Below are 11,995 nucleotides of genomic sequence, written 5' to 3'. Positions count from 1 at the left end.
TGGTATTTATTTAAATAACCAATAGTTAAATAAAAATTGTTAAATGTTTAAATAATCGAAAGTGAACAAGCCTATTTTTTAAATAAAACAAACAGACTTTAGAGTTGATAAGATTTGTAAATATCATTTGAAACTAATAATTTTCACGCTTTATTTAAGTCAAGCAATTACATTTTTAAAAATGAAAGAAGTTAAACAATATAAAAATTTGTAAATATTGTAAATATTTTTAGGTAATAAAGAAATTAAGAAATGTTTTAATTAAAATATCTTTCATTTTCTACTACATTTTTAAAAATGAAAGAAGTTTAACAATATAATTATTCTAATATAATTTCAAAATCAGGTATTATTTAAAGTACAAATGCATAATTTAGTGAAGCAATTCTTATTTAAATACTTTTATTTAATTAATTTGTGTATCTGAAATGTATTAATTGAAAAATAAGTGGGTTTTACTATTTATCACGGTTTTTTATATATATACATATATATTGGAATTGTTACAAAAGGTTCTTTTAAACGTAACTTAGTACATTAATTTATTTTGGAAGTTCAAAACGTATTAAGAGCCCTTCAGAGTACTATAAAAGGATTTCATTTACAAACTAAATTAATATTTTCTTCAAACTTTCAATTCGTTATAATTTGAATTTAAATGAAAACATCATGGATTATAGGTGCGTAATCTACTATTAGACCGAACTAATTAAAAAAAAATACTTAAAGTAAGTGGTTTTACTGATAAACTCTAAAGGAATTTTGGAATTTTCTAGAATAGCAAAGTAAAACTAAAACGTAAACCAAGTTTAAAACGAAACTAATAACTGGGAGAAAGGTTGAAGTAAGTAATTTTTTTGATTTTTCGTTTTTTAATTTTTGAGTTCCCTATATTATTATAAACTAAATTAAATATAATTTATGAAAATTTGTGATAAAAGATCTGCTCCTTCGTGTTTTACATATATTTAAAAACTCGAGATTTTAATGAATTGTTTTCAAAGCATGAAAAATATAGCAGATCCTTTGATTTTAATTGTAGTTAGTAGTTACTAGCTGACTTGGAGCTGGTGTAGTTAAATTTTAAAAATGTGTATTTTAAATTTGTTTGTAAAAGTTTTTTTTGAAAAAGTTTAGTATTATAGTTTAAATTTATTAAATAAAATAAAATATAAATTATACATTTGGTTTAGTCTGAAATGTGAAATGGGGCACCGACGGGGCTGGCGCGGACGCTGGGGCACGGGCGCCACCCGCGTCTCAATGTCTGACTATCATCTCGCAGTTCCATACTGGGCTATTTGACCATCAAAATGACCAAATACACGTATATTTGAACATTTCCTTGACTACATGACAGAAAAATTGTTTAAAGCTCCATCTACTTGGTTACAAAATTTGTTAAATACTTGGCTTTAAGGCCATCTAAATTAAAGTTAGAAGAAGCTAGACAAAGAGAAATTGTTCTGAAAAATAAAATTAAAGATATAAAAACTAACCAATAGTATTTCGAATACCAAATAATTCGACGTATTTGTTTTTGAAATAACTAAATAGTTTGCATATTTGTCAAAAAAAAAACTAAAAAAGTAATTGAAATTACTATTAATTTTACTTGCAATAGTAAAATACTAAACCAAATGTATAATTTATATTTTATTTTATTTAATAAATTTAAACTATAATACTAAACTTTTTCAAAAAAAAACTTTTACAAACAAATTTAAAATACACATTTTTAAAATTTAACTACACCAGCTCCAAGTCAGCTAGCGACTTTTTTTTAAGTAACTACTAACTACAATTAAAATCAAAGGATCTGCTATATTTTTCATGCTTTGAAAACCATTCATTAAAATCTCGAGTTTTTAAATATATGTAAAACACGAAGGAGCAGATCTTTTATCACAAATTTTCATAAATTATATTTAATTTAGTTTATAATAATATAGGGAACTCAAAAATTAAAAAAAAAAATCAAAAAAATTACTTACTTCAACCTTTCTCCCAGTTATTAGTTTCGTTTTAAACTTGGTTTACGTTTTAGTTTTACTTTGCTATTCTAGAAAATTCCAAAATTCCTTTAGAGTTTATCAGTAAAACCACTTACTTTAAGTATTTTTTTTTTAATTAGTTCGGTCTAATAGTAGATTACGCACCTATAATCCATGATGTTTTCATTTAAATTCAAATTATAACGAATTGAAAGTTTGAAGAAAATATTAATTTAGTTTGTAAATGAAATCCTTTTATAGTACTCTGAAGGGCTCTTAATACGTTTTGAACTTCCAAAATAAATTAATGTACTAAGTTACGTTTAAAAGAACCTTTTGTAACAATTCCAATATATATGTATATATATAAAAAACCGTGATAAATAGTAAAACCCACTTATTTTTCAATTAATACATTTCAGATACACAAATTAATTAAATAAAAGTATTTAAATAAGAATTGCTTCACTAAATTATGCATTTGTACTTTAAATAATACCTGATTTTGAAATTATATTAGAATAATTATATTGTTAAACTTCTTTCATTTTTAAAAATGTAGTAGAAAATGAAAGATATTTTAATTAAAACATTTCTTAATTTCTTTATTACCTAAAAATATTTACAATATTTACAAATTTTTATATTGTTTAACTTCTTTCATTTTTAAAAATGTAATTGCTTGACTTAAATAAAGCGTGAAAATTATTAGTTTCAAATGATATTTACAAATCTTATCAACTCTAAAGTCTGTTTGTTTTATTTAAAAAATAGGCTTGTTCACTTTCGATTATTTAAACATTTAACAATTTTTATTTAACTATTGGTTATTTAAATAAATACCACTTTTATTCAAATAAATGCTTCGTTGGGTAAAAAACACAATTAAATAAGTTAAAATGATATTCTTTTTACCAACGTTTTTTAAATTGTTGTAATTACTACCTATATTTGCATTTCAGAAATCTATTTTAACATATTGAACGCCAAGAAAAGAGGCTTTTGTAGTATTTACTACCTATATTTGCATTTCAGAAATCTATTTTAACATATTGAACGCCAAGAAAAGAGGCTTTTGTAGTATTTACTACCTATATTTACATATTGGAATGTAATTTAACGTATTGAAGGTAGAGTATAGAGATTTTGTAGTATTTACTACCTACATTTGCATTTCAGAAATCTATTTTAACATATTGAACGCCAAGAAAAGAGGCTTTTGTAGTATTTTTCCTCCTATATTTACATATTGGAATGTAATTTAACGTATTGAAGGTAAAGTATAGAGATTTTGTAGTATTTTACTACCTATATTGGCATTTCGGAAGTATATTTTAACGTGTTGAATGTAGAGTATAGAGAGTGTTGTAGTATTTTTCTTCCTACGTGACTACACCGGAAACGTCTCTGTGTTATTCGCTTTAGTAATCAAGCCGACTCTGAACATATGTTTTACTCTTTATTCTACGAGGTTTAAACATACACCATTTCAGTACATTCTTAACTTATTCCATACGCTATTTAAAACACATGCGATAAAGATAACGAGGAAACAAGTTAACTCTGAACATATATGTTATGCTCTATACGTGAAGGATGTTGTAAGCTTAAATTCATAATGGTTAATGTGTAGTATTTTTCTACCTTTTTACATTTTATAGTATTTCTTTATCTATATTTGTGTATCGGAAATGTATTTTAACGTATCGAACGTAGAGTAAATTTTTTTTATATTTTCTTTATATATTTGCGTATCAGAGTTGTGTGTTGTCGTATTAAAAGAAGAAAAAGGAACTTTTCATAGTGTTATTCTACCTATTTACATATCGGAAATGTATTTATATTTTACCGTATTTAAAATATAGGTAATTGTTTTTATTGGCTTGACTTAAATAAAGCGTGAAAGTTATTCGTTTCAAAATGATATTTACAAATCTTATCCACATAAATTTAATTTAATTTTAATTTTAGTGTTTTATAGTATCTTTCTGACTATATTTGTGTATAAGAATTATATTTTACCGTATTTAAATAGTAATAAAAGCGAATTGAAAGTTTGAAGAAAATATGAATTAAGTTCGTAAATAAAATCCTTTTATAGTACTTTGAAGGACTCTTAATACGTTTTCAACTTGAATAAAATTAAAAACAATAATCTAAGATACCCTTTAAAGTTAAATTCCTTTAGAGTTTATCAGTAAAACCACTTTAAGTATTTTTTCAATCCTTATACCTATATTTACATATTGGAATTGTTACAAAAGGTTCTTTTAAACGTAACTTAGTACACTAATTAAGTATTTTTAATTTACCGTAATTAAAATATAGGTAAGTGGTTTTTATCTTATTTTATACCTATAATAATAATAATAATCAGCTAGGCTAATACCCAAGGCACCACCTTAGGCCTAAGTCATCATGCGACTTTTGAAGCCCTTAATTCAGGTGGCCGGGTTACAATGCGTAGGAGGGTGGTGGCAAGCCCTGCATGCCACGAGATCGAGCCAACAGCTCCCTACACTAACTATTACCGTTAACCTAGACAAGTTTTTATGGAAGGGGAAACCGAAGAACTCGGGGGAAAACCCCTTAAACCAGTGGGAAGCGATAAATAAATTAAAGCAATACATTTTTGGAGTTTGGAGATGGGTGGGAAAAAAAAAATAAGGCTCTTCGTTTTTCCAACTGCTTTTCTGATGTACCCAAAAATGGACCAAAATAGAACAAAAGTACCCTTAAAACGACCAAAGTCACCATTTTCGGCCCTATGTACCCCATTTCGGACCAAAAGTACCCCAAACTGGACCTATTAGCTTTATTGTAATGTTAAACTCCCATAGAGATTCCCCTAAAAGAAAAAAAACTTGCGGTCCAATTTTGGGTACATGCATTATTTCGGAGAGGGAATCCATGTTTTAAATTCAAATTAACCGCGCGCCCGGGCAATCCGCGCCTCCCAGGTAATCCACGCCTCCCAGGTAATCCACGTACGCGCGCGCTATCTTCCTGCCTAGGTTATCAATCATACAACTTACATAATTTCTACTTATTTCGTACGATAAAACGCGATCGAGATATTCGTTTTAAGAAATACTCGTGAGATTGGTTCAAGTGTCAAGCATACTACAATGATATTAAAATGAAGTTCAAAAATATTTCCATTCTACTTTAACAACGAATATTCCATGACGTCAAAACACTTCAATTCAAATTAACCGCGTCCCCCGGGGTAATCTGCGCACGCGTCGCCTAGGTTATCAATTTTTACATCATTTCAACTTATTCCGTACGATAAAACATGATAAGATATACGTTCAAGTATCTTTCGAGATAAGCGTAGATAAATGAACAAGTTGGCCTGGACACAATATGTTGATATACGGGAAAACAAATCGTCGCGAGAAATACCCTAAATACATTGACTTTTCGATGATTTTACCCCCATTTCATCCCTTAAATCCCGGATTTCGATCCCGAACCCAAACCCGAACCCGGGTTCGGAGTGTCGACCTCACTTTCCTTCTACTATCTCGGTTAAAAACCTAAATATTATTCAAATGTAGTTTTCAGAAATAAATTACCTCATTGCGCAGAAAATCAAACCAAAACCGGTTAAATATCTAAACCATTTACAAAAGAAATCTAAAAAATTGCTGGTTACATTAAAATTTAAATAATAATGATAACTAGTCAGATTCTTCAGTCGGTGGTAATACATCTATTCTCCGACGCTCACGGTCGTCACACGCATTTCGTATCCACCTCTTTAAAATGTTTTTAACTTGAAAGTGAGTAGCATTTTTGAAATTAAGCAAAACTGCCCCTAATATAATCAAAACAAGAAAAAAAACATTAATACTTGTATATTATAAAGATGACTTAAAGTTAACTGAGAATTTGAAGACAGTACTCTATTCACCTGTCTTGTTCGGAATAAAAACCATGCCCCCTTCTCTTTCCAAAGCTTACACGCGCTAGTAGTGCAAGGATTTTTTTCTCTACAGGTGAAGAATATCTTACTAACGGGACAAAGACAGAGGCTATAGTTGCATCTCTATATTTTCAGTTAACCTTAGTTCATACTTGACCCAACATAGAAGAATTTGAAATTGTGATTACCAATTTCTTTTTCAGCGCAGTTTCTTAGTTTTAGCTTCTGCATTTTAGAAAAGCGCTACATCGATATTTAGGATCAGTAGCGTGATAGGCAACCCGCCTACCAAGGGGGCCCAAAATTAATATTCGCGAAACCATTTGTTGGTTCATTAATATAATTAATTAGTTTAGAGGCATCGTATAAGTTTGATCAAGACTTTTTCTAACTATAGAAAAATTATAATAGAGGCCTGGAAATTCTATTTAAGGGACTCAAATATTAAAAAGCGTCACCAAAAGCTTACTTTGCCTATCTTGTAAAAACTTCCTCGCCCTTCCACTGTTTAGAATCCTAATATCCAAAATTCTACCAACCTTTGAAAACAGCTCTATATCGTACGTGGGCAAACCTCCGGAGGGAACGTCGGAGGGCTGGAGGGCATAATGGTAATTTAATGGAGCCCCACAAGCCCTTCGGAGGTTTGCTTATCTAGAGTCTATATAAGAAATATATTTACCATTAACTACGTCTTTCAACTTGAGTTGTTCAAATGCCTATTTTCCGTTCAAGCCTTTCCAATTGAACTGAAGTAGTAATTGATGACTCAAAATATTTTTAAGGATACGACGACAGCAATCAGCATATTTATGACCACCGTATGAACTGCATTTTTTACCTAAAAATTACTCTTACATTAATTAAAAAATTACTGAATAACACCATGAATTAATTAACGTTAACTAAGCCTCTGCCCTAACTCTAATGGTCATTAATGTCTAGACATTGAATGCCAAGGCTTAATAAAACAGACACTGAATACAGTTAATGAAAATGAAAATATAATAACAATAACAAATATATAGTAAAAGGATTTGAATATATAACTAATACTATAAATATTATTCCAAAAATTACCTTAATTGCATGATACTAGGGTTTAAACATAAAACTTGGAACGAAAAACCACTGTCACCTCTAAAATGTGAAAATTTTCCGAATGAGGTAAGCCACCGTAACCACGTGTTGCCAGCACACAGGGGTCACTTTTCTCTTTTTAGTAACCATCCGATTCTTCCCCAAGCGCTCGCTTCTTTATGTTGCAGATTATAATTTAAATTATTGTTTAATATAACTCTAGACTCAATCGTCTTCCTTCGCTAACTTTAATAATTTTCAAGTATTTATGAACATAAGAATTTTTATAATATTATTATGAAAGTGTAAGTGAACCCTGTCTCATTTATTCGCTAGATTACGTAATTCGGTTCATCAGTTCAAAAAAACAGAAGATGCTGGCAAAGTGATGGGTAATTTAGCAGAATGATTACACCAGAATAAAACATTTGTTGAAAAGTAATAGACTTTAAAAATAAGGCAAATTTTATTTATTACAAGCGTTTTTGTTTGAAATTTGACGTACCCTCGTAAATGGTTAAATAAAACATATTGGTTTCTATTACGTATAAACGCCGGTAAACCGTATGTTTTGGTGCCGGTAATTTTTTCGAGTACTCCGGCAAATTGATGTAGATAGGCTTTTCCCCGGCTAACGACTATTTCCCAGCAGTACGGCAGTTATACCATCACTTATCCAATTACAAAATGAATAGCTTGTGCTACTAGGGTACGAAGAAAGATTTTTCGGACTGCGTCGCACCAACGATGAGCCCGTTGAAAGTGTGCTGTAAGGTGAAATCAATTTTTAAGAATGACAAAATATTTACAAATAAAGTTCTATTTATTACATCAAATCTTTTTAGCAGTACATACAATTTGATTAATCATTCTTTTACAAAATACATCATTTAAATTTTTTTTAAGGATTATGTTTTGCCGATCTCTTCGTAGTTTAATTTCTCGACTGCTAACAAATAGTTCGTTTCAAACCGCATCTCCCACTCGTTAAGACAATCGTGTTGTAGCTGGGAAGGTTGAGCAATATCACAACCATAAGAGTAACTTATTCCGGTACGCAGTTGTTCATGAATATTCTTCTTTTTAAGTTTCCGAACCCTGATTACTTCACTCAGGTAAGTCTTCACCTCGTCGCTAACGTTGAAAAAAAATTTACTTAGATGAAGTCCCACTGCAAAACCACTCTTGCTGAGTAGAAGCTTTCCTACACCGTTAAAAAAAGTGACTTTTTTATACCATAGAAGGTATTTTTTGTTGCATCCACACAGCGACCTTAAAAGGTATTAAAAGATACCTGTTTATTTAGGTATCAAAAAATACCATAATTAAGAAGTATTTCTTAAAACCTTAAGGTATTTTCTGGTCACTTATTCGAAGTAAGAATACACCTTCTGAGGTGTAAACTCGTAGTACGAAAGGTTTTCTATTATACTATTTATGGTATTGCTTAATATCATATGGTATTGATTTGATCCTTTATTAGAATTAAAATATACCTTTGTAGGAGTTTGGCATTACTTCCAAAGGTTTTTTGGCATACTGTTAATGATTTTAATTTGAGCTGTTCTTGGAATTAAAATGTACCTTTTAGGTGACAGGTGAAATCCGAAAGAGGTACTTTAATATACTGTTTATAGGGTTTTCCTGTACCGCCCTGGTTTTAATTTAGGCCATTCTTGGAATTAAAATGCCCTTTTTGAGGGTCAGGTTAATTCCAAAAGAGGTATTTTAATATACTATTTATGGATTTTCCCTGTACCACCCTGGTTTTTATTTAGGCCTTTTTGGAATTGAATTGTACCATTTGAGAGACGGGTTAGGTCCGAAAGGGGTATTTTTATATACTATATATGGTTTTTCCTGTACCCCATTGGTTTTAAATTAAGCCTTTCTTGGAATTACACTGCACCTTTTTAAAGACATGTTAATTCTAAAAAAGGTATTCCATTAAACTATTTTTGGTTTTCCCCATACCTTAGATTTAAAATCAAATACAATGTCTACTAATAAACAAAAAAATTAAAATTCAAGTTTTACAATCAGTTTTATGCAAATTGTCCATTTTCAAAAACAAAGTTCAAACAAGCAGTTTGTTAATTGCGTTTTTTACAGGTACTGAAATGTGCTTTAAGTTTGGTTCAATTTTTAAAATTACTTTTTGCACAAACTCTAACGTTTTAAGCAATTTTGGTGAATAACTAATACCAAAAACGTAATAAGAAATAAAAAACAAAGTGAACCCTTTAAAAACACTGGAAATGTGAAATATCTCAGTTTATAAAACCATTTTTACTGGGTTTTCCAAGACATTTTCTTCGGAAATTTGTAAAACTGCATTAACGTGTACATCTGTAGGTTCCTACAAAAATATAAAATTAATGTCACGTAGAAAATAATTTAAAAACAAAATATTTACCTCAAACGTAAACAAAAATTTCCAATCTTCCTTAAAAATTATCGGGAGGAGAATTAGGCAAGAAGCAACTTCCATTTCTAAAGAGAAACTTATTTAAATTTATAATTAATTAATTTTTATATGATAACTTAAGAGAAAAGCGTTATTTACCAGCAAACTTGTCAACTGTAACAAAATCCTTTTTCGCTTCAAGCTCCGATTTCACTTTCTTGGCCAGTTGCGTTTTTTCAGTCATTTTGAAAATTCTGTTCCTCAATGGTAGAATATATTCGAAAATTTTCTTGTCGGGAAGAATATCCCTACCTAATATTCTAGTGAATTCCTTATGCAGCTAAAAAGAAAAAGAAAATTTTATAATTACTTTGACAAAGTCACATATTCTGAAATAGTCATACCTCTTTTACTTTAATAAGAATTGGGTAGCTTTCCAAAACTCCTGGTACACTTTTGTGTTCGGTTGATTTATTTCTCGATTAAAAAGTACGTTGCATCTTTTCGTCAATAATCAAGGCATTGGGTTTGGTCTTCTTGGATTCTTCTCGAATGCATTTGATATGCGCTTCAATGCTTACATCATCTTCGAAGGAATCATCCTATAAAATTGAACAAAGTTAGAAATACGGATAAAATCGCTATCTTATGTTAAATAATTATTACCTGTGGTGCAACTCTTTGGATTTTCTTTTTTAGTGGGGGTTGACTATTACTGCTTCGCTTGTTGTTCGAATGGCCATGTTTTTGTGCTTTAATTTGAACTTCTGGAAGATTAGATAATACTTTCCTCTCTTTTTTAAATCTAGTCTTAAGACTTTCACGCCATGTAGCCTAGATAATCAAATTAAATTTTCATTATAAAAGTTCCTTAAATAATAATCTAAAAAATGCTTACATATTCAGATCCGATATTGCTTCTGTCTCTTAAGAATCCATATTGTTTCACCAAAGTTGAAGCTACTCTGGCATACTCGTCAGGAGTGGGATACCTAAAATTACGCAAAATCATGCAATTATTAGATGACTACACTATACAGAATCGTTATGTTTTGTCTTACAATGTGTATTGACTCATATCTTCGTGCAAGGCTACAAAAATTTGGGATTTGTTATGAGTATCCCAAACTTGTGGACTTTTCTCGTCTATCAATTTCTGTACACTACGTGGAAAAATTGGCAACTTGTAAGGTAGTGGAATCCTCTTTGTGCTGGAAGGTTCATCATCTTTTTCAGTTATTGGATCACATCCAATATTAAGAAATATTTATATAAACAATTGGTTTACACATTTTTTTTAAAGAATAGCCGAATTTGCACTTACGTTGACGGAGTTGCAATAAGTTGTGGTGTTGGAAAAGTTGCGGCTGGTTGTTGTAAATCAGGACTTCCAACCGGACCAATAATATTTAGTTCTGTACCATCAGGTGGGCTTTCCTCGTCGTCACTGTCTACATCTACAAATTTTTTCCATTTAGTAGACAGATATTGAATGCCGGTGAATTTTTTTTTAAGTCTTTTTAATCTTTTCCGAGAGATTTTCCATGGTGTGGGGTTCTTCCAAAACTATTTCTTTAGTTCTTTCGTTGAATGTCACGCAGTAACTTCGCGACGCCTGTTAGTTTATATAAATCACATTAACTTTTACGGCAAAGTTTATATCTTAAAGCCATATAATATTTGGAATTTATGGTGTAGGCATTCATCGCCTGAAAATCTATTTCTTCACCAGGTAGAATAATTCGCCACAGTTTTGCATCTTTCACTTCATAAGATTTTAGATCGGAAGAAAATTCATTGGCAATGAAAACTTTACCACAGATAAGCCACTTTTCCTTAATTTTTAAAATCTGAGCAATTTTGAGAAAAAGTGGGATGTCTTCACCGTGCACTAAATCTATAGTTATGAACGTGTTCAATTTATAACACACAGAATTTACTCTAATTTCTTTCGCTTTATAGACAGTTTGATCGTAATCTGTTTCATTTATATAATCATATTCTCTAATTTTAACTTTAAACTCGTATGGCAATGTGGAAAACAATATTGCTTTCACACCTTTTTCATCGTTATCAACTGCAAGGGCTTTTCTCCACTAATATCGTAACACAGTTCATACTGATGTCTTACTGCTAATGTTTTGGCAATATTAGTAAAGTTTCTAGATCTATTTGCCATTATTTTAAACTTTTGATGTTTGGCTTCGAATCTAATACACGACAGCCTTCTCAACGGACCAAATTTCAGAGTAAGCCGAGGGTAATGAACCAAATAATGAACTTACGGGGTAAACTTTGTAGGAGCTAATTCTTTAAAAAAATTTTTTATAAAATTCCTCTATTAAATCACTTGCATAACTTAGCCAAGATATTGGAATATTTGGAGCGACCAGAATATCCACTATTTCTTTTAAATTTAAAAAAAGTTCCCAATATTCATTGGTTTCCAAAACACTGGTTCCAAAGATAAAAGGAAACAAGTAAAACAGGCAACATTTTTGAGCTGCTGTCCCCGTTAAATTCACATCTTTTAAAAAAATAGATCTAGTAAAAGTACCAGGTTTATTAGTTACGTCCTGACAA

The 11,995-nt window shown here is 30.3% G+C and overlaps 1 long non-coding RNA gene across 1 annotated transcript; it reads right to left on the bottom strand.

Moving 5' to 3' along the window:
* Positions 1 to 9,251: 9,251 nt before the first annotated feature.
* Positions 9,252 to 9,685, bottom strand: LOC149949865 (uncharacterized). The gene is made up of 3 exons (XR_016479926.1): positions 9,572 to 9,685; positions 9,422 to 9,498; positions 9,252 to 9,364 (listed from the first exon to the last, which is right to left on the bottom strand). It is a non-coding gene; the product is annotated as an uncharacterized LOC149949865 (long non-coding RNA).
* Between the last annotated feature and the right edge of the window lie 2,310 nt (positions 9,686 to 11,995).

This window comes from Leiobunum rupestre, chromosome 3 (genome assembly GCF_980474605.1).
Source record: "Leiobunum rupestre chromosome 3, qqLeiRupe1.1.hap1, whole genome shotgun sequence".
NCBI lineage: Eukaryota > Metazoa > Arthropoda > Arachnida > Opiliones > Sclerosomatidae > Leiobunum > Leiobunum rupestre.
This window is presented reverse-complemented; position numbering and strand designations above follow the sequence as displayed.